Here is a 24,803-nt window from a genome sequence, read left to right as displayed (position 1 = left end):
CCATGAGTACAACAAAACTTCACCTACACCTCAAATATACACCCCCACCCTCCAACACGATGTAGTCACCCCCCCCCCATTATATCAATGTATCCGGTCACACCCCAACGTTACGCCATAGGGTACGCTGCCATGCTGTGGGAGGAGCCATCGGCGTGATCCGCCCTCCGCGCTGGTGACTGAAGGACAATGATGTTTCACAACAATAATTTTTGCATTTTATTATAAAAACATAACAGCAACAAAGAGACAGCGGTGCACCCGGGCGGCTGCGGCGTACGCAGACAGCGGTGCACCCGGGCGGCTGCGGCGTACGCAGACAGCGCTGCACCCGGGCGGCTGCGGCGTACGCAGACAGCGGTGCACCCGGGCGGCTGCGGCATACGCAGACAGCGGTGCACGCAGACAGCGGTGCACCCGGGCGGCTGCGGCGTACGCAGACAGCGGTACACCCGGGCGGCGGGGGAGGGGCTCACTCCAGCGGCTTGTACCGCTCCGGGATCCATTCCGCCATGTTCTCCCGGTACGTTTCTCCCGCCAGACGCGCTCTTCGCTTTCTGTTCACTGTAATGGAAGCAGAGGAGATGGTGAGGAACGCAGTGACAGGTGGAGTGAGGGACACACAAGTGAAAACAGAGGGGGCGCTGCGCCATGACGCCACTGCATAGCGCCAACTCAGAAGACCCATGTCCAATTAGGAAAGGCGGAGTTAATCCTGGGTCTCCCCGCTATGCTTCACACACTGATATGCGGCTGATAACAGGGGACAGTAGATGTCCAGCCTCAGGATCACAGCCAACCGCTCCTCACTATCAGCCTGACATGAAGGACATGGCTGGGAAATCCACTCCTGATGCACAGGAGGACGCACCAGGAACGTTCCCATTCCCTGACCGTAAGCAGAGATCTTGGTATTGGCAAGGCATTGCACCAGAGAGGACCAGAAATGAATCCCTGGAAGTTCTGGCCGGGGTGACGCCATATACCGGAGCGCACACCGCACTGCTCTGCCAGAACACATGACCTGCTTGTATCTGCAGAGGGCGGCACAATGACAGGGGGCGAGACATGCAGCCGGATGGACGAGACATGCAGCCGGAGGGACGAGACATGCAGCCGGAGTGTGCGCAGAGTAGTCACCTGCTGCGCGCCTTCCTCCGCTCGCTCCAGCCTCTCCAGCTCTCTCCGGGCCTGCAGCAGCCTCCTCTGTATGGCCTGATCCTCCTGCCAATAACATCCACATTCAATGTGTGGCCCCCAAACATGCACAACGGGGTACAGCAGCTACTGGATCCTTACAGCTCTAATGGGGGTTGTATGTACAGCTGATCTGTCATCACTTTGTAACATTCATTGTGAAGGGTCTTCTAGATTTCTCAAAGCAGCTTTCAGTGTAAACAATGGAGCCTTTAATTCTGCTAGCCCTGGCCACACACAGGGTCAGTGACCCCGAAATCCTCCAGAATATCGGGGGAAACAACCTCCTCCACGGGGGGCCAGTGTCGGGGGGAAACAACCTCCTCCACGGGGGGCCAGTGTCGGGGGAAACAACCTCCTCCACGGGGGGCCAGTGTCGGGGGAAACAACCTCCTCCACGGGGGGCCAGTGTCGGGGGGAAACAACCTCCTCCACGGGGGGCCAGTGTCGGGGGGAAACAACCTCCTCCACGGGGGGCCAGTGTCGGGGGGAAACAACCTCCTCCACGGGGGGCCAGTGTCGGGGGGAAACAACCTCCTCCACGGGGGCCAGTGTCGGGGTGAAACAACCTCCTCCACGGGGGGCCAGTGTCGGGGGGAAACAACCTCCTCCACGGGGGGCCAGTGTCGGGGGGAAACAACCTCCTCCACGGGGGCCAGTGTCGGGGTGAAACAACCTCCTCCACGGGGGCCAGTGTCGGGGGAAACAACCTCCTCCACGGGGGCCAGTGTCGGGGGAAACAACCTCCTCCACGGGGGCCAGTGTCGGGGGAAACAACCTCCTCCACGGGGGCCAGTGTCGGGGGAAGTAATCTCCTCCATGGGGGCCAACATCGGGGGAAGTAATCTCCTCCATGGGGGCCAATGTTGGTTGAGAAATAGGAAACAACATGTAGGCAGAAGTCTAGTACGTAACAAGCAGCAGGTGTTGTGAGCGCCCCCTACCTTCTGCTCCAGGTAGGCCCGCTGGTTCTGGGACTTTCTGGTCCTTTGGACGGCGAGATTTTTCTGTGGAGAGGGGACAGCATTACACACAATATGTAGAGGGGCGGTGGCGTTACACTGTGCCGTGCGGGGTCCTACCTTGTGCAGATCCGATAACTTCTGATGCCGGATTAATGCCTCCTTATTGGGAAACTGCCGGAGACATAACAGACAAGCCATCTTCTTCCAATCTGTCACCTGGTCACGGGCGACCGCGGGACTGGGGGCAGCAGGCTTCAGGGCGGCGGGCTTCGGGGCAGCGGGCTTTGGGGCAGGCTTTGGAGTGAGGACTGGAGACGGTGGGGGAGGCGGCTGCTCTTCCTCCTCTTCCTCGCTGTCATTACCGTATTCCCCCAGAAGCTTTATTAGAGGATTGTCCATTGGCTGCAGAGAAAGTATGAGGAGATGATATCGGTCGGCCGAGGCACCGCCAGGAATTACACGTGGCCAGAAATTACCTCTGGAGGCGGCTCCACCTTCTTTGTCACTGGAGGGGGCAGCGGCATCTTAAATGGATCTGTTCCCAAATCCTGAAAATAAAAACCAGCAGTGAGGAGGAGTACAAAGACCCAGGGAGCCAAAGGGGAGGGCGAGCGCGCAGAAGAGGAGGCGGCGGAGGGCGAGGGGGCGGCAGGGAGAGCGGTGGAGGGGAGGGCGAGCGCGCAGAAGAGGAGGCGGCGGAGGGCGAGGGGGCGGCAGGGAGAGCGGTGGAGGGGAGGGCGAGCGCGCAGAAGAGGAGGCGGCGGAGGGCGAGGGGGCGGCAGGGAGAGCGGTGGAGGGGAGGGCGAGCGCGCAGAAGAGGAGGCGGCGGAGGGCTAGGGGGCGGCAGGGAGAGCGGTGGAGGGGAGGGCGAGCGAGCAGAAGAGGAGGCGGCGGAGGGCGAGGGGGCGGCAGGGAGAGCGCGCAGAAGAGGGGGCGGCGGAGGGCGAGGGGGCGGCAGGGAGAGCGGTGGAGGGGAGGGCGAGCGCGCAGAAGAGGAGGCGGCGGAGGGCGGCAGGGAGAGCGCGCAGAAGAGGGGGCGGCGGAGGGCGAGGGGGCGGCAGGGAGAGCGGTGGAGGGGAGGGCGAGCGAGCAGAAGAGGAGGCGGCGGAGGGCGAGGGGGCGGCAGGGAGAGCGCGCAGAAGAGGGGGCGGCGGAGGGCGAAGGGGCGGCAGGGAGAGCGGTGGAGGGGAGGGCGAGCGCGCAGAAGAGGAGGCGGCGGAGGGTGAGGGGGCGGCAGGGAGAGCGGTGGAGGGGAGGGGAGGGCGAGCGCGCAGAAGAGGAGGCGGCGGAGGGCGAGGGGGCGGCAGGGAGAGCGGTGGAGGGGAGGGCGAGCGCGCAGAAGAGGCGGCGGCGGAGGGCGGCAGGGAGAGCGCGCAGAAGAGGGGGCGGCGGAGGGCGAGGGGGCGGCAGGGAGAGCGGTGGAGGGGAGGGCGAGCGCGCAGAAGAGGAGGCGGCGGAGGGCAAGGGGGCGGCAGGGAGAGCGGTGGAGGGGAGGGCGAGCGCGCAGAAGAGGAGGCGGCGAAGAGCGAGGGGGTGGCAGGGAGAGCGGTGGAGGGGAGGGCGAGCGCGCAGAAGAGGAGGCGGCAGAGGGCGAGGGGGCGGCAGGGAGAGCGGTGGAGGGGAGGGGGCAGAGGGCGAGGGGGCGGCAGGGAGAGCGGTGGAGGGGAGGGCGAGCGCGCAGAAGAGGAGGCGGCGGAGGGCGAGGGGGCGGCAGGGAGAGCGGTGGAGGGGAGGGCGAGCGCGCAGAAGAGGAGGCGGCAGAGGGCGAGGGGGCGGCAGGGAGAGCGGTGGAGGGGAGGGCGAGCGCGCAGAAGAGGAGGCGGCGGAGGGCGAGGGGGCGGCAGGGAGAGCGGTGGAGGGGAGGGCGAGCGCGCAGAAGAGGAGGCGGCAGAGGGCGAGGGGGCGGCAGGGAGAGCGGTGGAGGGGAGGGCGAGCGCGCAGAAGAGGAGGCGGCGGAGGGCGAGGGGGCGGCAGGGAGAGCGGTGGAGGGGAGGGCGAGCGCGCAGAAGAGGAGGCAGAAGGGAGGGCGAGGGGGAGGCAGCTAGAGCGTGGGAGGGGAGGCAGAGTGCGAGGTATAGGGCGGCGGAGGGGAGGACATGCAGCCCAAGGCGGCGGAAAGGAAGCACTCCATCTCCCGCTCACCGTCTCCTCGGTGAAGCCTCTCCTCGGCGGGCGGCTCGCTGGCTCCTTTCTGCTGGTGCCTGGAGTTTGCTTACGATTGTCCTTTTTATGCTGAGGAGACATGGCGGACTATCAGAGACGCAGACAGGACAGGGTGTTACCTGGTACCAGGGCTGTGAAGTCGGAGCCCATTTTTGGTGGAGTCGGTATAAAATGGACCGACTCAACATACAGTACAGACCAAAAGTTTGGACACACCTTCTCATTTAAAGATTTTCCTGTATTTTCCTGACTATGATAATTGTACATTCACACTGAAGGCATCAAAACTATGAATTACCACATGTGGAATTATATACTTAACAAAAAAGTGTGAAACAACTGAAAATATGTCTTATATTCTAGGGTCTTCACAGTAGCCACCTTTTGCTTTGATGACGGCTTTGCACACTCTTGGCATTCTCTTGATGAGCTTCAAGAGGTAGTCACCGGAAATGGTCTTCACTTCACAGGTGTGCCCTGTCGGGTTTAATAAGTGTGATTTCTTGCCTTATAAATGGGGTTGGGACCATCAGTTGTGTTGTGCAGAAGTCTGGTGGATACACAGCTGATAGTCCTACTGAATAGACTGTTAGCTGCTTTTTTCTTGCCATAATACAAATTCTAAGTAAAGAAAAATGAGTGGCCATCATTACTTTAAGAAATGAAGGTCAGTCAGTGCGAAAAATTGGGCAAACTTTGAAAGTGTCCCCAAGTGCAGTTGCAAAAACCATCAAGCGCTACAAAGAAACTGGCTCACATGAGGACCGCTCCAGGAAAGGAAGAACAAGAGTCACCTCCAGGCTGTGTAAGGGCTATTTGACCAAGCAGGAGAGTGATGGGGGGCTACGCCAGATGACCTGGCCTCCACAGTCACCAGACCTGAACCCAATCGAGATGGTTTGGGGTGAGCTGGATCGCAGAATGAAGGTAAAAGGGCCAACAAGTGCTAAGCATCTCTGGGAACTCCTTCAAGATTGTTGGAAGACCATTTCCGGTGACTACCTCTTGAAGCTCATCAAGAGAATGCCAAGAGTGTGCAAAGCAGTCATCAAAGCAAAAGGTGGCTACTGTGAAGACCCTAGAATATAAGACATATTTTCAGTTGTTTCACACTTTTTTGTTAAGTATATAATTCCACATGTGGTAATTCATAGTTTTGATGCCTTCAGTGTGAATGTACAATTATCATAGTCAGGAAAATACAGGAAAATCTTTAAATGAGAAGGTGTGTCCAAACTTTTGGTCTGTACTGTATATTCACCACAGCTGATGCCCAAATCTACATGGGCAGCAGAGTGACTACAAAAGGTACGAGGGGCTTTCATTAAAGATTTCCCCTGACCCACTTCTATTTATCACAGATGGCTGAGACGTCACATGTGTAAGGATATAGGTCTCGATAGGTTTTGTGCCAATTTGCAGCTCAGAACTGATAACCGTCTTGATTTTACAGGTGCTGAAGTGGTGCAAGGTTGGATAATGGACCCAGTGGAATACAGAGCAGTCATCAAGTTCCTTTTGTTGAAAGGTCGCACACCAAGGGAGACGTTCGATGAGATGAAAGAGGTTTACGGTGATGGTTCCCCATCATATGATGTCGTCAAGCACTGGCGTTGTCAAATGTGGTCGCACTTCGGTGCAAACCGCTCCAATTCCAGGGCGACCCCGCTCCACACCATCCAGCAGGTGGAGGTCGCCATTTTGGAAAATCGCCACATAACCATTCGCCCCCTAGCCCAAAATGTCAAGATTAGTGTGGGGTCCATGGAAAAAATCATCCAAGACCATCTTCACATGCATAAGGTATCCGCTCGCTGGGTTCCCCGGCTGCTCGCACCTTTCCAGAAGCAGGAACGAGTCGAATGCTCTCAGGGTCTATTGACTATGTGAAACCAGGAGGACTCTTTCGACAGACTGATCACACCGGATGAAAGCGGGGTCCATCACTGTGATCCAGAGACTAAAGTCCAGTCGATGCAATGGAAGCAGCAAGACTCACCGCCTCCAAAGAAGGCACCCAACGCTCGGCAGGTAAGGTCATGCTCACAGTATTTTGGGACCAGCAGGGAGTAGTATTGATGGATTTCCGAGCAGAGGGTACCATGATCATTGGGGCATACTATGCTTCACTGCTGCGTAAATTGCGGGAGGCCATCAAAACCAAGAGACGTGGCATGCTCCCCCAAGGCTTCCACCTTCTGCGAGACAATGCACCAGTTCACAACTCACATGTTGCCCAAATGGAAGCTGCTCCTGTGGCGCTGAAATTCTACCGCATCCCCCTTCCCTTTTTCACCCGACCTCCCACCATCGGACCTCTTCCACCTCTTTCCAACAATGAAGTTATTTTTGAAGGGCAAGCATTTTCCAGATGATGAGACTCCACCTGAGAGAGATACCTCCACTAATGCACACTGAGCTTTGGGGGAGGGTGAGAGCAGTTCTGCCATTCAGGGGGCTGAGCCCAGAGAAGCAGAAAGGACATGTGCTTCTGTAGCAGAGAGACTTGGGACAGAGAATCAATGAACATCAGAAAGACTTTACAAGGAGAATGAGAGACATCCTTTAGGACAGCAGATGGATTGCATGGCATTACCCAAAGAGACACAGATTTGTATTCTATATGATTCTAGTCTAAGGGTATTGGCCCTGACTGGAAAGATTTGGATCTGCTCCACTGACCATCAGAGAGACCATGGATACATTTTGGGGAATCCAGGAGAAGACAAAGAAGTCACCTGGCCCCATGGAGATGTTGTTTTGGGGTTGCTAGGGGGGGGGCTCACCAGTCGCCTAGAACCCATGGAGACATTTGGAGTTACCAGGAGGGACCCACCAGTGACCTGGCCCCATGGAAACTCTCGGAGAGGCCAGAGTGGGATCCTCGGGTCTCCTGGCCTTGTGCCTTGATGGACTGCTAGCTTCCTAAGCTTGCCGCTACCTTCTCTCTGTGGGGGCCCGCCAGAAGCGGGGGGCCACTGGTTGAGGAAGTCGGCCCTGGAAGTCCCAAAGTCGCAGCTGTTCTATCCCAGGCGGGCGGAGAAGGAAGGGTGAGTGAGTAATGTTGCACCATCTTGGGCATTTGCTGGGACTGTTCTATGTGTTTATTGTCCGCTTTGTGATTCAGTAAAGTATTGCCACACTGTTTTACCCGCACCCTGTGTTGTCTGAGTAGCGTTACACCCACGGAAGACCCCGGATCTTCACAAACGCCCCACGTAGATCTTACACTCCAGAGCTGCACTCACGACTCTGCTGCTATTGGAAACAGTCAGTAAGCTTGTGGACAGACCACCCCCGGCAGTGTAGCTGGGATACTAGAATGCCTTCAGGGGGTAGGACGACCGTTTATCTCCCTCTTTTGGTGCAGAGACTTTCAGTTTTGAATTGGGACTGCCGCTCTTGAGGTGGAAGAATACGTACCCCTAGACTAAGATGGGTGCAAGGCGTACCTGTTTTTTGAGGTTACTGATCTGGGGGTTCACATATCTGCCAGTTCTGGCTTCAAAATTCCGACGGTCTGTTGATGCAAAATAAAAGAATAATTAACAAACCAAGTCAAAATCTTACCCAAAGTCAAAATTAAGAACGGCCCCCTCCTGCTGGGATCCGGCAAGGATCAGCACCCCCCGGAATCCTCCCCGCTCCGATCTTACTGTGCGCCTTGGATCCTGGGTAAGCGGCAGGTCTCTTCTGCGCTCCGCGTTTCCAGCTCTGCAGACAGACAAGCGGTTATGGTGGTCCGCTGCGAGGGTGTTCGCAGGTGATGGGGGGGGGGGGGTTGGCATGTACTCACCCTCAACGTCGCAGGTGTAATGCTCTTCTTTTTATTGACCCTGTGGAGAGGTGGAAAGGAGGTGAATATTTACTACTGTGCCGCCAGATGCCAGCGCGTTGTGTATGGAGGGCGGCGCGTGACCGGCGCCCTCCAATATCCTCCACGTTTTGTGGCTCTCCTGATCTCGGACCCTTATTATCGAACACTCACATCCTATCGCTATAAGCGAAATCCACGGTCACCGGCATCCCTTCAATTGAGAGCGGAGGTATCCGGTCACGCATCAACCTAGTGAGACGGACGGCTTCCTACAAGAGAGGAGTATACGGTATATACACACACCGACAAAGTAAGAAAACCCCACCGCGGTCACCGAAATAACGAGACCGACACAAGTGATGTGCCATGTCAATTCACTGAATATCGAGAATCAGACTTTGCTTGTGTGATGGGGCTCAGAAAAAATGTAAAAAAAACAACTCAAGAAACTGGCCTGGACTTGGGATATAAAAAGTCTGCACGCCCCTGATCAATCCCAGGTATTTGTCATGGAAAAGAATCCTACTAGGAAGAAACATTTCAGGACTTTTCCTCCTTTACTGTCGCCCATAATGTGCACGAATCCACCGAGAAAAACAAATAATTTCGGAGGGAAAATAAAAATAACTACAACAATATGGTTGCATAAGTGTGAGCACCCTCTTACTGGGGCTGCGGCTGTGCTCAGTCAGCCGATCACATTCCCCCCATGTTACATAGTAGTCAGCGCTCGGCCGCCATCATTTACAGCGATTCTCATAGAAAGCGTCGCTGCTCTAGGAGGATTTTCCTGACATTTTTTTGGTCTGTAAACAGCTGACAACACAGCAAAGGAATCTCACTGCAGAAAGTTATCAGTCAGGAGAAGAAACAAAAACATTTCACAGGCATAAGATCTACTATGGACACTGTGAAAACATCATCAAGAAGGGGCTGAAATCTGGCAGAACAACATTACAGAGTACGGTCCCTCAGAAATTTATGAAAACGACAAGAAGAAAAATGGAGCTGGAGGCTGCAAGAGGCCGACAGCAACATTAAAGGAGCTGCATGTGACAATCTCCTGTATTCTGCATGTCCGGCCTGTGAGATCGGGGGAGAAGAGGGGAGGGAAGGGGAGTTTGAAGCCTTTTCTTACAAAGAGCTAAGCCCGGCGATGTTCTGCCAGAACCTCCATCACGTCGGCCAGAAGCAGGAAACGTGTTCTGTCTGATGAGACCGAGGGGGAACTTTATGGCCATAAATCCAAAAGCTGAAGAAGAGGAGGAGGAATTTCACCTTTCAGCCGACAACGATTCTGAGGACCTCCAAAATCACCAAGAGAACGGCTTCACCAGAAGAAGGAAAGTTCTGGAGCAGCCGAGCCCAGACCTGAACCCAAGGGGCAATCTGTGGTGACCTGAAGAGGGCGCTGTACACAGTACATGCCCCAGCAATCTGACAGATGTGGAGCCGGCAAAAGATGGCCAATCCTAGATGAGCCGGGCTGAAAGACCCCGACCCAAAAAGAATGGACTCTGCCCAATACTCACAGGGGACTGCACTAAAAGTATTAGTGTACGGGTGTGCAGATTTATGCAACTGCATTATTTTAGATTTCAGTCTCTCAATGGATTATGTAGAAATTATGAGCGACTTTAAAGGGCGGAAAAAAAAAATGTTCTGAAATATAATTCTTCTTGGTAGGATTGATTTACATACACCATATAATCAGGGTGGGGTGCGGTGAATATCAGTGTGACCGTGACACTGGTTGAGAGAGGAATGGGGTGTAAAATGCAAGCTCTTGGGTCATACTGGAGCACAAGGCACCGCTTACACCCACGGTATGGACTGTGGGCCAGCACGCGTGTCCACACCGACCACATCCAGGATTCACATGGAGGATGGCCATAATCCCAGTCGCCCATCTGCCACCCTCCGGGATCACTACCTTGTGACTCTTGAGTTCAACGAAGGCCATCTTATTCGGATTTTTCCGGCGTTTTTTTTTCACGACTTCAACCTTACGCACCAACAGGTATGGCACGAACGGCCGCAGAGCTTTCACCACATTCATCGGTGTCGTACATACGTTGAGTCCCTTGATGATGACGACTGTGGATTGAAAAGATGAAAAGTCTTCAATAAACTAGTACAACGGGACCCTCTGTCAGTAGCTGGGAGAGTCCGTGTAATTAAAATGATATAGTCCTCCCTGAATTCCTGTATGTTCTAGAACGTTCAGCCTCCGGTCCTACAGAAGGTCTTTGCCACCATCAACGCCCATCTGGCATCCTTCATGGTGGGCTCAGACTGACCGCTCTTCAGAGGACCCGGAAGGAGGCGGTAGATTTTATACACCCGATGTGGTATCGCCCTCTTACTGGAGACTTTTGGAAAGAGGTCATGGCTATCTGCTACTCTCGCATCAGCTATTGATGCAGTCGCCCCTCTTGTGCATAGCAGAGTGCTACTCTTCTCAATCTATACCCTTGGCCTTGGACAACTCAAATTCCCATGTCTTTCAGGACCACCTATACGCTGATGACACCCAGATCTACCTCTCTGGCCCAGACGTCACCTCTCTGCTGTCCAGAATCCCAGCATGTCTATCAGCCATATCCTCCTTCTCCTCCTCCCGCTATCTCAAGCTCAATGTGGACAAAACTGAACTCCTCATCTTTCCCCCCCCATCTCGCATATCTTCCCCACCTGATCTTTCTATCACAATAAACGACATCACTCTTTCCGCTGTACCGACAATCCACTGCCTCGGAGTAACCCTTGACTCTGCCCTGTCCTTCAAACCACACATCCAAGCTCTCGCCACCTCCTGTCGCCTCCAGCTCAAAAATATTTCCAGGATCCGTCCTTTCCTCAACCCTCAATCTACTAAACTGCTTGTGCATGCCCTCATCATCTCCCGCCTGGACTACTGCAACATCCTCCTCTGTGGCCTCCCTGCTAACACTCTCACCCCTCCAGTCCATCCTCAACTCTGCTGCCCGACTGGTTCATCTCTCTCCTCGCTACTCCTCTGCTATCCTCCTTTGCAGATCCCTTCACTGGATACCATTCCCCCAGCGTATCCAGTTCAAACTACTAACACTGACCTACAAAGCCGTCCACAACCTCCCTCCTCCGTACATCTCTGAACTAATCTCCCAATATATTCCCTCATGTAACCTCCGTTCCTCCCAAGACCTCCTTCTCTCCTCCACACTTATTGTTCCTCACCCAATCGCCTCCAAGACTTCTCCCGAATAACCCCCGTCCTCTGGAATTCGGTGCCTCAGCACGTCCGATTATCCACCACATCCGGATCCTTCAGACGGGACCTAAAAACCCATCTCTTCAAGAAAGCCTACAGCCTGCCATGACCCCGCTGCATCCTCACCACCACTGGAGCTGCTGCCTTACCAACACCGGACCTGAGCCTCACCAACACTGGAGCTGCTGCCTTACCAACACCGGAGCTGAGCCTCACCAACACTGAAGCTGCTGCCTCACCAACACCGGACCTGAGCCTCACCAACACTGGAGATGCTGCCTTACCAACACCGGACCTGAGCCTCACCAACACTGGAGCTGCTGCCTTACCAACACCGGACCTGAGCCTCACCAACACTGAAGCTGCTGCCTTACCAACACCGGACCTGAGCCTCAACAACATCGGACCTGAGCCTCACCAACACAGGAGCTGCTGCAACCTCCCACCTGTCTCCTTCCCCATCATCGTGTAGAATGTAAGCCGGCAAGTGCAGGGTCCTCCTCCCCCTGTACCAGTCTATCATTGTTACTGGAAGTGATATCAGTATTTTGTATGTAACCCCTTCTCATGTACAGCGCCATGGAATCAATGGCGCTATATAAATAATAATCATCTGCACCGAGATCATACAACCCCCTGTACCCCTCTGCCCTCAGTGTGCTTATTAGGAATCCTTGATGAGGAGACCTGGTCTCACCTCGCAGTCTTCTCAGGGAAACATTTTTTTTTTGGCTGACAAGGCCATCACCATGAGATAGATGGATGTGTTCCACCCAATCCTCCTGGCGCTCATCACCCCCCCCCCGCCACACACCCAATTCTCCCGGCGCTCATCACCCCCAATCTCCCTGATCCTCCCGGCACTCTTCACCTTAATCAGCGAGACATTTTAGATTTGCAAATCTAAGGAAAATACACTATTATCTTTGTGTTGACTTGTAAATGTATGTGTATTTCTATGGCTGGTCAAGAAGGACAAACCAGTTGTCTTCTCTTGCTTGTGAAACAATGATGTTTGTTACTATGCTAATTGCATATTATACTAAGGCCAGCTAGATTTTTATTTACAAGCGTGCCCCCTGCTATACCAACTATGTAAATTGATTAGCTTAAACAACGAGACCTGAGCCCTGCACCTTTACCTCTGACCTGTGACTGATGACCTTCGCCACATATGTAAATATAAAAAAGGGTTTTTCTATCCTACTGCAAAAAGATTTAAAACAGAGAATTGAAACCGACTTTATATGGAGAATCAAAGAGACTCTCTCAGACCATCAGCTTGGAAGCAAGGCTTTAACCAAAGAGACACAGATTTGGATTCTACATGATTCCAGCCTAAGAGTATATGGCCCTGACTGGAAAGATTCGGATCTGCTCCATTGACCATCAGAGAGCCCATGGCTCTTCACCCCAACCATGCCCGATCCTCCCGGCGCTCTTCACCCCCAACCATGCCCGTTCCTCCCGGCGCTCTTCACCCCCAACCATGCCCGATCCTCCAGGCGCTCTTCACCCCCAACCATGCCCGATCCTCCCGGCGCTCTTCACCCCCAACCATGCCCGATCCTCCCGGCGCTCTTCACCCCCAACCATGCCCGATCCTCCCGGCGCTTTTCACCCCCAACCATGCCCGATCCTCCCGGCGCTCTTCACCCCCAACCCTGCCCGATCCTCCAGGCGCTCTTCACCCCCAACCCTGCCCGATCCTCCCGGCGCTCTTCACCCCCAACCCTGCCCGATCCTCCAGGCGCTCTTCACCCCCAACCCTGCCCGATCCTCCAGGCGCTCTTCACCCCCAACCCTGCCCGATCCTCCAGGCGCTCTTCACCCCCAACCCTGCCCGATCCTCCAGGCGCTCTTCACCCCCAACCCTGCCCGATCCTCCAGGCGCTCTTCACCCCCAACCATGCCCGATCCTCCAGGCGCTCTTCACCCCCAACCATGCCCGATCCTCCCGGCGCTCTTCACCCCCAACCATGCCCGATCCTCCTGGCGCTCTTCACCCCCAACCATGCCCAATCCTCCCGGCGCTCTTCACCCCCAACCATGCCCGATCCTCCAGGCGCTCTTCACCCCCAACCATGCCCGATCCTCCCGGCGCTCTTCACCCCAACCATGCCCGATCCTCCTAGCGCTCTTCATCCCACCCCTGCCAGATCCTCCCGATGCTCTTAAAATCATAGAAAGTTAGAGTTGGAGGGGACCTCCGGGGTCCTCGTGTCCAGCCCCCTGCTCAATGCAGGAATCACTAAACCATTTCAGATGTCTGTCCAGCCTCTGTTTGAAAACTTTCATTGAAGGAGAACTCGACACCTCTTGTGGCCGCCTGTTCCACTCATTGTTCACGCTCAAATTTTTTTTTCTAATATCTAATCTGTGTCTTCTCCCATTTAGTTTCATCCCATTGCTTCTCGTCTTTCCATGTGCAAATGAGAATAGAGCTGATCCCTCTACACTGTGACAGCCCTTCAGATATTTGTAGACAGCTACTAAAGGGAACCTGTCACGTCCTAGCTACTATCTACACTGCCCCCATAGCGTTGTTAGTGGTGCAATGTGCAGCACTACAAGCTTTTTTTTTTTTTATTAAATTTGTTGGTAGTATAATGATTTTATAACCTTTGATATACTTTGTCCTATCTGCTCGTATTCAGTCATAGGGGTGTGATCCTCACATTCAGTCACTGCTGGCGTCGTCCATGTATTTGAATATTGCTCCCAGCAAGCGCTAATATTGTGGGGCGCAGGCGCATTTGTACAAGTCCGTCCGCTTTTTAATGAAAAAAGCTTGTAGTGCTGCACATTGCAGATTTCATCACTAACAACGCTATGGGGGCGGTGTAGACAGTAGCTAGGACGTGACAGGTTCCCTTTAAGTCTCCTCTTAGTCTTCTTTTTTCCCCAAGCTAAACATTCCCAAATCCTCTAACCGTTCCTCGCAGGACAGTCTGCAGTCCGCTTCTAGCTTTGCTTCATCTGCAGATATGATTAGTTTACCTTCAGTTCCCTTATCTAGATAATTTATAAACATGAACACTGGGCCCAGGACAGAGCCTTGTGGTGCCCCACTGGAAACACTCTTCCAACTGTATGTGCCCTCATTTAGGACCACTCTTTGGGTCCGATCAATGAGCCAGTGATGAATCCACCTAACAGTTGCCTTGTCAATCCCATACTTGATCAGTTTTTCAATAAGGATCGTACGAGATACTTTATTAAATGCTTTGCTGAAGTCGAGATATACTATATCTACTGCGTTTCCCTGATCCACCCAGTCAGTGATTCCATCATAGAAGGAAATTAGATTAGTATGACATGACTTGTTTGCTACAAATCCATGCAGGCTCTGGTTACTGTATTCATATCCAAGTACTTATATTCATGCTGTTTAATAATTTGTTCAAAGATCTTTCCAGGTATAGAAGCAAGACTCACTGGCCTATAATTTCCTGGCGCCATCTTTTTTCTTATTTTGAAGATAGGGACAATATTTGTCTTTCTGTGACTTCTCCTGTTCTCCAGGAATTTTCAAAGATTCTGGCTAGTGGTTCTGCAATTTCCTCTGCCGTCTCCTTCAGTACCCTGGGATGTAATCTGGACCAGGAGATTTAAAATCAATGTAAATTAGCTACAGTGGGGGAAATAAGTATTTGATCCCTTGCGGTTTTTGTAATTTTGCCCACTGACAAAGACATGAACAGTCTATAATTTTAAGGGTAGGTTAATTTTAACATTGCAATTTAGAATATCCCAAAAGAAAAAAAAAAAAATCAAGAAAATCACATTGTATAAATTAGATAATTTTTTTTTTGCATTTTGCAGAGAGAAATAAGTATTTGATCCCTCTGGCAAACAACACTTAATACTGGCAAAACCCTTGTTGTCAAGCACAGCAGTCAGAGGTTGTTTGTAGTTGATGATGAGGGTTGTGCATATGTCAGGAGGAGTTTTGGTCCACTCCTCTTTGCAGATCATCTCTAAATCATTCACATTTTGAGGCTGTCGTTTGGCAACTCGGAGCTTCAACTCCCTCCATAAGTTTTCTATGGGATTAAGGTCTGGAGACTGGCTAGGCCACTCTATGACCTTACTGTGCTTCTTTTTGTGCCACTCCTTTGTTGCCTTGGCTGTATGTTTTGGGTCATTGTCTTGCTGGAAGACTCAGCCACGACCCAACTTCAATGCTCTTACTGAGGGAAGGAGGTTGTTGGCTAAAATCTCGCGATACATGACCCCATCCATCTTCCCTTCAGTACGGTGCAGTCGTCATGTCCCCTTTGTAGAAAAGAACCCCCAAAGTATAATGTTTCCCCCACCATGCTTCATGGTTGGGACGATGTTCTTTGGTTTGTACTCATCCTTCTTCATCCTCTAAACACTGCGAGTTGCGTTAATGCCACAGAGCTCAATTTTTGTCTCATCTGACCACAGCACCTTCTCCCAATAACTCACAGAATCATCCAGATGTTCATTGGTAAACTTCAGACGGCCTGCCCATGTGCCTTCTGGAGCAGGGGAACCTTGTGGGCACTGCAGGATTTTAAACCTTTAAGGCGTAATGTGTTACCAATGGTTTTCTTGGTGACTGTGGTCCCAGCTGCCTGGAGATCATTAACAAGTTCCCCCCGTGTAGTTTTAGGCTGACCTCTCACCTTCCTCATGATCAAGGACACCCCCATGAGGTGAGATTTTGCATGGTGCCCCAGATCGATGTCGACTGACAGTCATTTTGTATTTCTTCCATTTTTTTACTATAGCACCAACCGTTGTCTCCTTCTCACCCAGCGTCTTACTTATGGTTTTGTAGCCCATTCCAGCTTTGTGCAGGTCTATGATCTTGTCCCTGACATACTTAGAAAGCCCTTTGGTCTTGCCCATGTTGTAGAGGTTAGAGTCTGACTGATTGAGTCTGTGGACAGGAGTCTTTTATACAGGTGACTATGTAAGACAGCCGTCTATAATGCAGGTATCGAGTTGATTAGGAGCGTCTAACTGGTCTGTAGGAGCCAGAACTCAATGGTTTGTAGGGGATCAAATACTTATTTTTCACTGCAAAATGCAAATAAATTTATATAATTTATACAATGTGATTTTCTTGATTTTTTTTGGATATTCTATCTCTCAATGTTAAAATTAACCTACCCTTAAAATTATAGACTGTTCATGTCTTTGTCAGTGGGCAAACTTACAAAAACAGCAAGGGATCAAATACTTATTTCCCCCACTGTAAGCATTCCCTCACCATCTGTTTATAGATAGTGTGGATTCTTTTATTCCTTCGATAGATCAGTTGATGTTCCATTTGCTTTCTTAGAGAACAGATGCAAAATAGGAATTTAAAAGTTCGACCTTCTCAACATTTTTGACCACTTCACCCTTATCATCCTGTAAAAATCCTATAGCATCTGTGACTTTTCTTTTACTTTTGACAGATTCCAAAAATCTTTTTTGCTTTTGGTCTCCCTTGCAAGCTTCACTTCATTACTGGCTTTAGCTTTTCTAACGCTTGCCCCGTATTCCCTGCAGACAGCATTATATTCTTCTTTAGATATGCTTTCTTTCTATTTGATATACATTTCTTTTTTCCTTTTTAGCAAGTGTTTAAGTTCTGTGTTCCTCCATCCTGGTATCTTTAAATGCTTCTAGTTCTTTCCTCTTTTTGGGATTGTTACTGATTGTGCAGTGAGAATTTCATTTAGCAAAATCTCCCATCCTTCTTGGACATTTCTGTCCTTTAGAGCAGTGTTCCCCCAACTCCAGTCCTGAAGGCCCACCAACAGGTCATGTTTTCAGGATTTCCTTAGTATTGGACAGGTGATAATTGCAGAACCTGCACAGGCAATAATCCAATCACCTGGGCAATACGAAGGAAATCCTTAGAACCCTGCTTTAGAACATCCAGACATTGGACCTTTTTTACCCTCTTTGAGTCCATTAAAATCTGCCTTTCTGAAGTCCAACCTCAAAGTCTGAGTCCTCGAACTTCTTCCTCCTCTAGTTATCCAAAATTCGAGGCTAGCATGATCGCTGCCTCCTAAATTCCCAGCCACCTTTACTTCCTCATCCCGTTCCTCCCAGCGCTCCTCTCCTGCCCGTTCCTCCCAGCGCTCCTCTCCTGCCCGTTCCTCCCACCGCTCCTCTCCTGCCCGTTCCTCCCACCGCTCCTCTCCTGCCCGTTCCTCCCACCGCTCCCCAGCCCCTGCCGTTCCTCCCAGCGCTCCTCTCCTGCCCGTTCCTCCCACCGCTCCCCAGCCCCTGCCGTTCCTCCCATCGCTCCCCAGCCCCTGCCCGTTCCTCCCACCGCTCCCCAGCCCCTGCCCGTTCCTCCCAGCGCTCCTCTCCTGCCCGTTCCTCCCAGCGCTCCTCTCCTGCCCGTTCCTCCCAGCGCTCCTCTCCTGCCCGTTCCTCCCACCGCTCCTCTCCTGCCCGTTCCTCCCACAGCTCCCCAGCCCCTGCCCGTTCCTCCCACAGCTCCCCAGCCCCTGCCCGTTCCTTCCAGTGTTCCCCAGCCCCCGCCTGTTACTCACTTTTGCACGACTTGGAGACCGTTTGTTCATTCATGGTCTCAGGGGAGCCTCTCTCATCATCAGGACTGTGGTCAGAGCGATTCTGTTTAGCAACGCGCTTCTTGGCACGCTGAGAAGTAGGAGGTGACACTTTAGCATCTTTCTGGGCATCTCGGAGAGGCAGGTGGTCGGACCCTAGATAAGAGGAGGGTTTACATGATATTTAGCTACTTTGAGGCCTCCGGTGGCCTTCACTTCTGGGATCGGGAGGCACGGCTGATGTAGCACTCATCGCCTGCCGGCCACGCGCCACACCCGCGCCTGCCGGCCACGCGCCACACCCGCGCCTGCCGGCCACGCGCCACACCCGCCGGTCACCACCCGCTGCGATACAGTATGACGCGCTGGATAACCCCTTATACTCCGGTCACTTCCAGAGCTGCTTCTGGTCCTCTCAGGCTGCAGGACCTCTGCTGTCGGCTGCTGTGCATTGTGGACTGAACTGTGGTATACAGGAGCGCAGCTCTGGATGTTACTAGAGTGTAGGAGAGCAGCAGATGAGGATAATGAGGAGTATAGTCCGGCCTGTGACCTACCTGCCCGGAGCGCGCTGCACTGCCAGCACCTTTCCTTAGATAAGACGTTCACTGCCTTGCACTGCGGGAGAGAACAGAGGAGATGAGAGGAGGAGCGGGGCCCGCACGTCCCGCCGGCCCCGGGGCCACACAGCTCACCTGCTGACAGTCCCACCGGTCTGAATTGGGCTTATACTTCAGATTGACTTTCTTTCCTTTAAAATGCAGGACGCCCTAAAAACCGAAACAAATATATAAAACCGCAAACAACAACGAAGGCGGGAAGCGAGCACAGAACAGGCGGTGACAACATATTCCTTGTGCAGAAACTGACCGAAAAGCGTCAGAAAAACTAAGTGACCCCCAGCATATACGGTGTGCAGCGCCCCTCGCCAGGGACGCGTCCGCGCGGGGGCGTCTGCCGTCCATCACTGTGTACTGAGCAGTTCTGGAGCCTTCAGCTTCTCACCGCTAAGATCTCTGCGGACCCTCGGTCCTGACCGCGTTACAATGGGTCAGTGTAGACAAGACACAGCACAGCGTCCTCTCCCCTGACCTGGCACACAGGCGGAAGGTCTCACCTACACTGATACACTGTAACAACCCCAGAGTTGTGCAAGGATCAGATTTTGGTGTAAAATTCACAGACCACAATCTCCTAAATGGAGAGGAATTGTACTGGAGAACCGTGCATTACACAGTGACCAATGTGCAAGGATTGGACCGGCCCTTTAAGAAAAAACGAGGCCGATCGTGTCTTATTGTACACGGGCCGGAGTCGCTGGCAATCACCTTCTCCGGGTGATAGCAAATCTGATGCCGCTCGGCGCCGCTGCTCTCTGGAAGGAGGATAGAAAGTCTACGACCCGTCTGCAGAACCCAGAGGACGTGTCCCAGCGGCCGCTGCCTCCAGCATGAGGGGACGACTCATCCCGGAGACCCTCGTGATCAGATCTCTCCATCTCTTGTCACAGGACGGACTTCATCTCCTCAGCAGCCGCCATCCTCCTCACATCCACCGACAGATTCAAGGACGAGGAGACGCCGCGTACAACTGCGTGAGTACAGGAGCCGCCATACCCATCAGACCCCCCCGGACCCCCAATACTGGGTCTGATCCTCCTCACACACAACCTCAGCCTCCGGAGCGGAGAGTGGCTGTACAGCTAGAAGTACACCCCGAGGTGCAGCCTCGCCTATCTCCAGATATGTACAGCACTGCAGACGACCCCCCTGTGCACAGCCGCCCCCCAACACATCAGCTCTGCCCCGGTAACACACAATCTCCGGTGATTGCACCATGTAATATCAGATATTCTGCCATAGAAGCACAGTCTACGGTGACATAAAGCCGCCATATAGGCTCAGCCACAAGCACTCGGGTACAGACCTCTCCTGCAGAGAGCCGAAGTAAGCAGGTCTGTACATACGGTATTATCAGGCCGCTCAGCCAGGGACGGAGGAGACGCCGGCGCCATCAGGCCGCTCAGCCAGGGACAGAGGAGACGCCGGGGCCATCAGGCCGCTCAGCCAGGGACAGAGGAGACGCCGGGGCCATCAGGCCGCTCAGCCAGGGACAGAGGAGACGCCGGGGCCATCAGGCCGCTCAGCCAGGGACAGAGGAGACGCCGGGGCCATCAGGCCGCTCAGCCAGGGACAGAGGAGACGCCGGCGCCATCAGGCCGCTCAGCCAGGGACAGAGGAGACGCTGGCGCCATCAGGCCGCTCAGCCAGGGACAATGACCCCGGCGCCATCAGGCCGCTCAGCCAGGGACGGAGGAGACACCGGCGCCATCCGGCAGCTCAGCCAGGGACGGAGGAGACACCGGCGCCATCAGGCCGCTCAGCCAGGGACAGAGGAGACGCCGGCGCCATCCGGCAGCTCAGCCAGGGACAGAGGAGACGCCGGCGCCATCAGGCCGCTCAGCCAGGGACGGAGGAGACGCCGGCGCCATCAGGCCGCTCAGCCAGGGACAGAGGAGACGCCGGCGCCATCAGGCCGCTCAGCCAGGGACGGAGGAGACGCCGGTGCCATCAGGCCGCTCAGCCAGGGACGGAGGAGACGCCAGCGCCATCAGGCCGCTCAGCCAGGGACGGAGGAGACGCCAGCGCCATCAGGCCGCTCAGCCAGGGACGGAGGAGACGCCAGCGCCATCAGGCCGCTCAGCCAGGGACGGAGGAGACGCCAGCGCCATCAGGCCGCTCAGCCAGGGACGGAGGAGACGCCAGCGCCATCAGGCCGCTCAGCCAGGGACAGAGGAGACGCCAGCGCCATCAGGCCGCTCAGCCAGGGACAGAGGAGACGCCGGCGCTAACAGGCCACTCAGCCAGGGACGGAGGAGACGCCAGCGCCATCAGGCCGCTCAGCCAGGGACGGAGGAGACGCCGGGGCCATCAGGCCGCTCAGCCAGGGACAGAGGAGACGCCGGGGCCATCAGGCCGCTCAGCCAGGGACAGAGGAGACGCCGGCGCCATCAGGCCGCTCAGCCAGGGACAGAGGAGACGCCGGCGCCATCAGGCCGCTCAGCCAGGGACAGAGGAGACGCCAGCGCCATCAGGCCGCTCAGCCAGGGACAGAGGAGACGCCGGCGCCATCAGGCCGCTCAGCCAGGGACAGAGGAGACGCCGGCGCCATCAGGCCGCTCAGCCAGGGACAGAGGAGACGCCGGCGCCATCAGGCCGCTCAGCCAGGGACAATGACCCCGGCGCCATCAGGCCGCTCAGCCAGGGACAATGACCCCGGCGCCATCAGGCCGCTCAGCCAGGGACAATGACCCCGGCGCCATCAGGCCGCTCAGCCAGGGACGGAGGAGACACCGGCGCCATCCGGCAGCTCAGCCAGGGACGGAGGAGACACCGGCGCCATCAGGCCGCTCAGCCAGGGACAGAGGAGACGCCGGCGCCATCCGGAAGCTCAGCCAGGGACGGAGGAGACGCCGGCGCCATCAGGCCGCTCAGCCAGGGACGGAGGAGACGCCAGCGCCATCAGGCCGCTCAGCCAGGGACGGAGGAGACGCCGGTGCCATCAGGCCACTCAGCCAGGGACGGAGGAGACGCCAGCGCCATCAGGCCGCTCAGCCAGGGACGGAGGAGACGCCAGCACCATCAGGCCGCTCAGCCAGGGACAGAGGAGACGCCGGGGCCATCAGGCCGCTCAGCCAGGGACAGAGGAGACGCCGGGGCCATCAGGCCGCTCAGCCAGGGACAGAGGAGACGCCGGCGCCATCAGGCCGCTCAGCCAGGGACAGAGGAGACGCCGGCGCCATCAGGCCGCTCAGCCAGGGACAATGACCCCGGCGCCATCCGGCAGCTCAGCCAGGGACGGAGGAGACACCGGCGCCATCAGGCCGCTCAGCCAGGGACGGAGGAGACACCGGCGCCATCAGGCCGCTCAGCCAGGGACAGAGGAGACGCGGGCGCCATCAGGCCGCTCAGCCAGGGACGGAGGAGACGCGGGCGCCATCAGGCCGCTCAGCCAGGGACAGAGGAGACGCGGGCGCCATCAGGCCGCTCAGCCAGGGACAGAGGAGACGCGGGCGCCATCAGGCCGCTCAGCCAGGGACGGAGGAGACGCGGGCGCCATCAGGCCGCTCAGCCAGGGACGGAGGAGACGCGGGCGCCATCAGGCCGCTCAGCCAGGGACGGAGGAGACACGGGCGCCATCAGGCCGCTCAGCCAGGGACGGAGGAGACGCGGGCGCCATCAGGCCGCTCAGCCAGGGACGGAGGAGACGCGGGCGCCATCAGGCCGCTCAGCCAGGGACGGAGGAGACGCGGGCGCCATCAGGCCGCTCAGCCAGGGACGGAGGAGACGCGGGCGCCATCAGGCCGCTCAGCCAGGGACGGAGGAGACGCGGGCGCCATCAGGCCGCTCAGCCAGGGACGGAGGAGACGCGGGCGCCATCAGGCCGCTCAGCCAGGGACGGAGGAGACGCGGGCGCCATCAGGCCGCTCAGCCAGGGACGGAGGAGACGCGGGCGCCATCAGGCCGCTCAGCCAGGGACGGAGGAGACGCGGGCGCCATCAGGCCGCTCAGCCAGGGACGGAGGAGACGCGGGCGCCATCAGGCCGCTCAGCCAGGGACGGAGGAGACGCGGGCGCCATCAGGCCGCTCAGCCAGGGACGGAGGAGACGCGGGCGCCATCAGGCCGCTCAGCCAGGGACGGAGGAGACGCGGGCGCCATCAGGCCGCTCAGCCAGGGACGGAGGAGACGCGGGCGCCATCAGGCCGCTTAGCCAGGGACGGAGGAGACGCGGGCGCCATCAGGCCGCTCAGCCAGGGACGGAGGAGACGCGGGCGCCATCAGGCCGCTCAGCCAGGGACGGAGGAGACGCGGGCGCCATCAGGCCGCTCAGCCAGGGACGGAGGAGACGCGGGCGCCATCAGGCCGCTCAGCCAGGGACGGAGGAGACGCGGGCGCCATCAGGCCGCTCAGCCAGGGACGGAGGAGACGCGGGCGCCATCAGGCCGCTCAGCCAGGGACGGAGGAGACGCCGGCGCCATCAGGCCGCTCAGCCAGGGACGGAGGAGACGCCGGCGCCATCAGGCCGCTCAGCCAGGGACGGAGGAGACGCCGGCGCCATCCGGCAGCTCAGCCAGGGACGGAGGAGACACAGGCGCCATCAGGCCGCTCAGCCAGGGACAATGACCCCGGCGCCATCAGGCCGCTCAGCCAGGGACGGAGGAGACCCCGGCGCCATCAGGCCGCTCAGCCAGGGACGGAGGAGACCCCGGCGCCATCAGGCCGCTCAGCCAGGGACGGAGGAGACCCCGGAGCCATCAGGCCGCTCAGCCAGGGACGGAGGAGACCCCGGAGCCATCAGGCCGCTCAGCCAGGGACGGAGGAGACCCCGGAGCCATCAGGCCGCTCAGCCAGGGACGGAGGAGACCCCGGCGCCATCAGGCCGCTCAGCCAGGGACGGAGGAGACCCTGGCGCCATCAGGCCGCTCAGCCAGGTACAATGACCCAGGCGCCATCAGGCCACTCACCCGCCATCATGGATGGACTGTGGGGATCATCACCTCTAGGATTCTTGCCCCATAAATTTCGCAGTACGGTTGCCGCAGGTTTACAGCTGCTCAGTCACTAATCTGTAAAACATCTGTGCTCGGATTACACCGCAGAGCGCCATGACCGACCGACCTAGTAATGCGCCAAAAGAAAGGAGGCCAAAAATGCAGAGAAGGCGCAGGACCACCGACTGATAATAAGAGCTGTGCGCAGCGGGGCCCTAGCACCAGTGTGCGGCACTACAAAGCCCAGAGCAGCAGATCTAAGACGCAAGAGCCCCTCCGATGACATCACACGGCGCCCACGCCCCGACAGCACCTCAGCAGCTCCATCCAATGGACCCACCAGAGATAACTCCTTCCCCAGACCATCTCTACCGGCAGGGATCACATCCCAGGAGACCATGCCCCATCTAAACGCCACAATCTGTCTTCAGACACCAAATCTAGAGGCTGCTGGAGCCCCCCTAAGTGCAGGCCCCATCTAAGGCTCTCGGGGGGCAGATCTCAGCACTCACTACAATGGTAGCAACCAGGGCTGTGGGGTCGGTAACCAAACCTCCGACTCCTCAATTTCCATTACACCGACTCCGACCCCCTCATACACGGCTCCGACCCCCTCATACACGGCGGATGTGTAAGTGATAAATTTACTGCAGCCCAGATTCATCTCAGATAAAGGTCCAGACCCTGAGATCAGGAATAGGAGGGACATTTATAGGACAGTTCAGAACTTTCCCCAATTCTTATGGAAAAATATTCCCCACAAACTGCATTGAACGACTGCACCCAATGTATTATATATGTTAGGAGTTGGAGTTGGTCCATTTTATACCGACTCCACCAAAATGGACTCAGACTCCACAGCCCTGGCAGCAGCAGCGGCAGGAGATCCCTCAGTGTGCGCAGCATTACATATTCAAGGACTTTCCTCTACTCATTCTAAGTAACTTGATTCTGCGTCCCCGCCGCTAAAAATTTTCCCAACAGACTCGTCGCTGCCACGGGGAGGGGACAACAGGCTCGCCGCCGCTGCCACGGGGAGGGGACAACAGGCTCGCCGCCGCTGCCACGGGGAGGGACAACAGGCTCGCCGCCGCTGCCACGGGGAGGGGACAACAGGCTCGCCGCCGCTGCCACGGGGAGGGGACGCTACATAACCTGGAGACACTGCACCCCCTTCTTGGGCTACATACACACGTTATATACCGCGTCCTCCGCCAGGCTATATACACAGAGGTTGTATACCGCGTCCTCCGCCGGGCTATATACACAGAGGTTGTATACCGCATCCTCCGCCGGGCTATATACACA

The 24,803-nt window shown here is 55.9% G+C and overlaps 1 pseudogene; it reads right to left on the bottom strand.

Annotated features, from left to right (window-relative positions):
• Nucleotides 1-206: 206 nt before the first annotated feature.
• LOC141157665 (uncharacterized) overlaps nt 207-24,803 on the bottom strand; it is a 46,110-nt pseudogene continuing 21,513 nt past the window's right edge.

The sequence above is a fragment of the Phyllobates terribilis genome, unplaced genomic scaffold (assembly GCF_046119375.1).
Source record: "Phyllobates terribilis strain yellow unplaced genomic scaffold, ASM4611937v1 Scaffold_8__6_contigs__length_399053987, whole genome shotgun sequence".
In the NCBI taxonomy this organism is placed as follows: Eukaryota; Metazoa; Chordata; class Amphibia; order Anura; family Dendrobatidae; genus Phyllobates; species Phyllobates terribilis.
The sequence above is the reverse complement of the archived record's forward strand: the minus strand, read 5'-3'. Positions and strand labels throughout refer to the sequence as shown.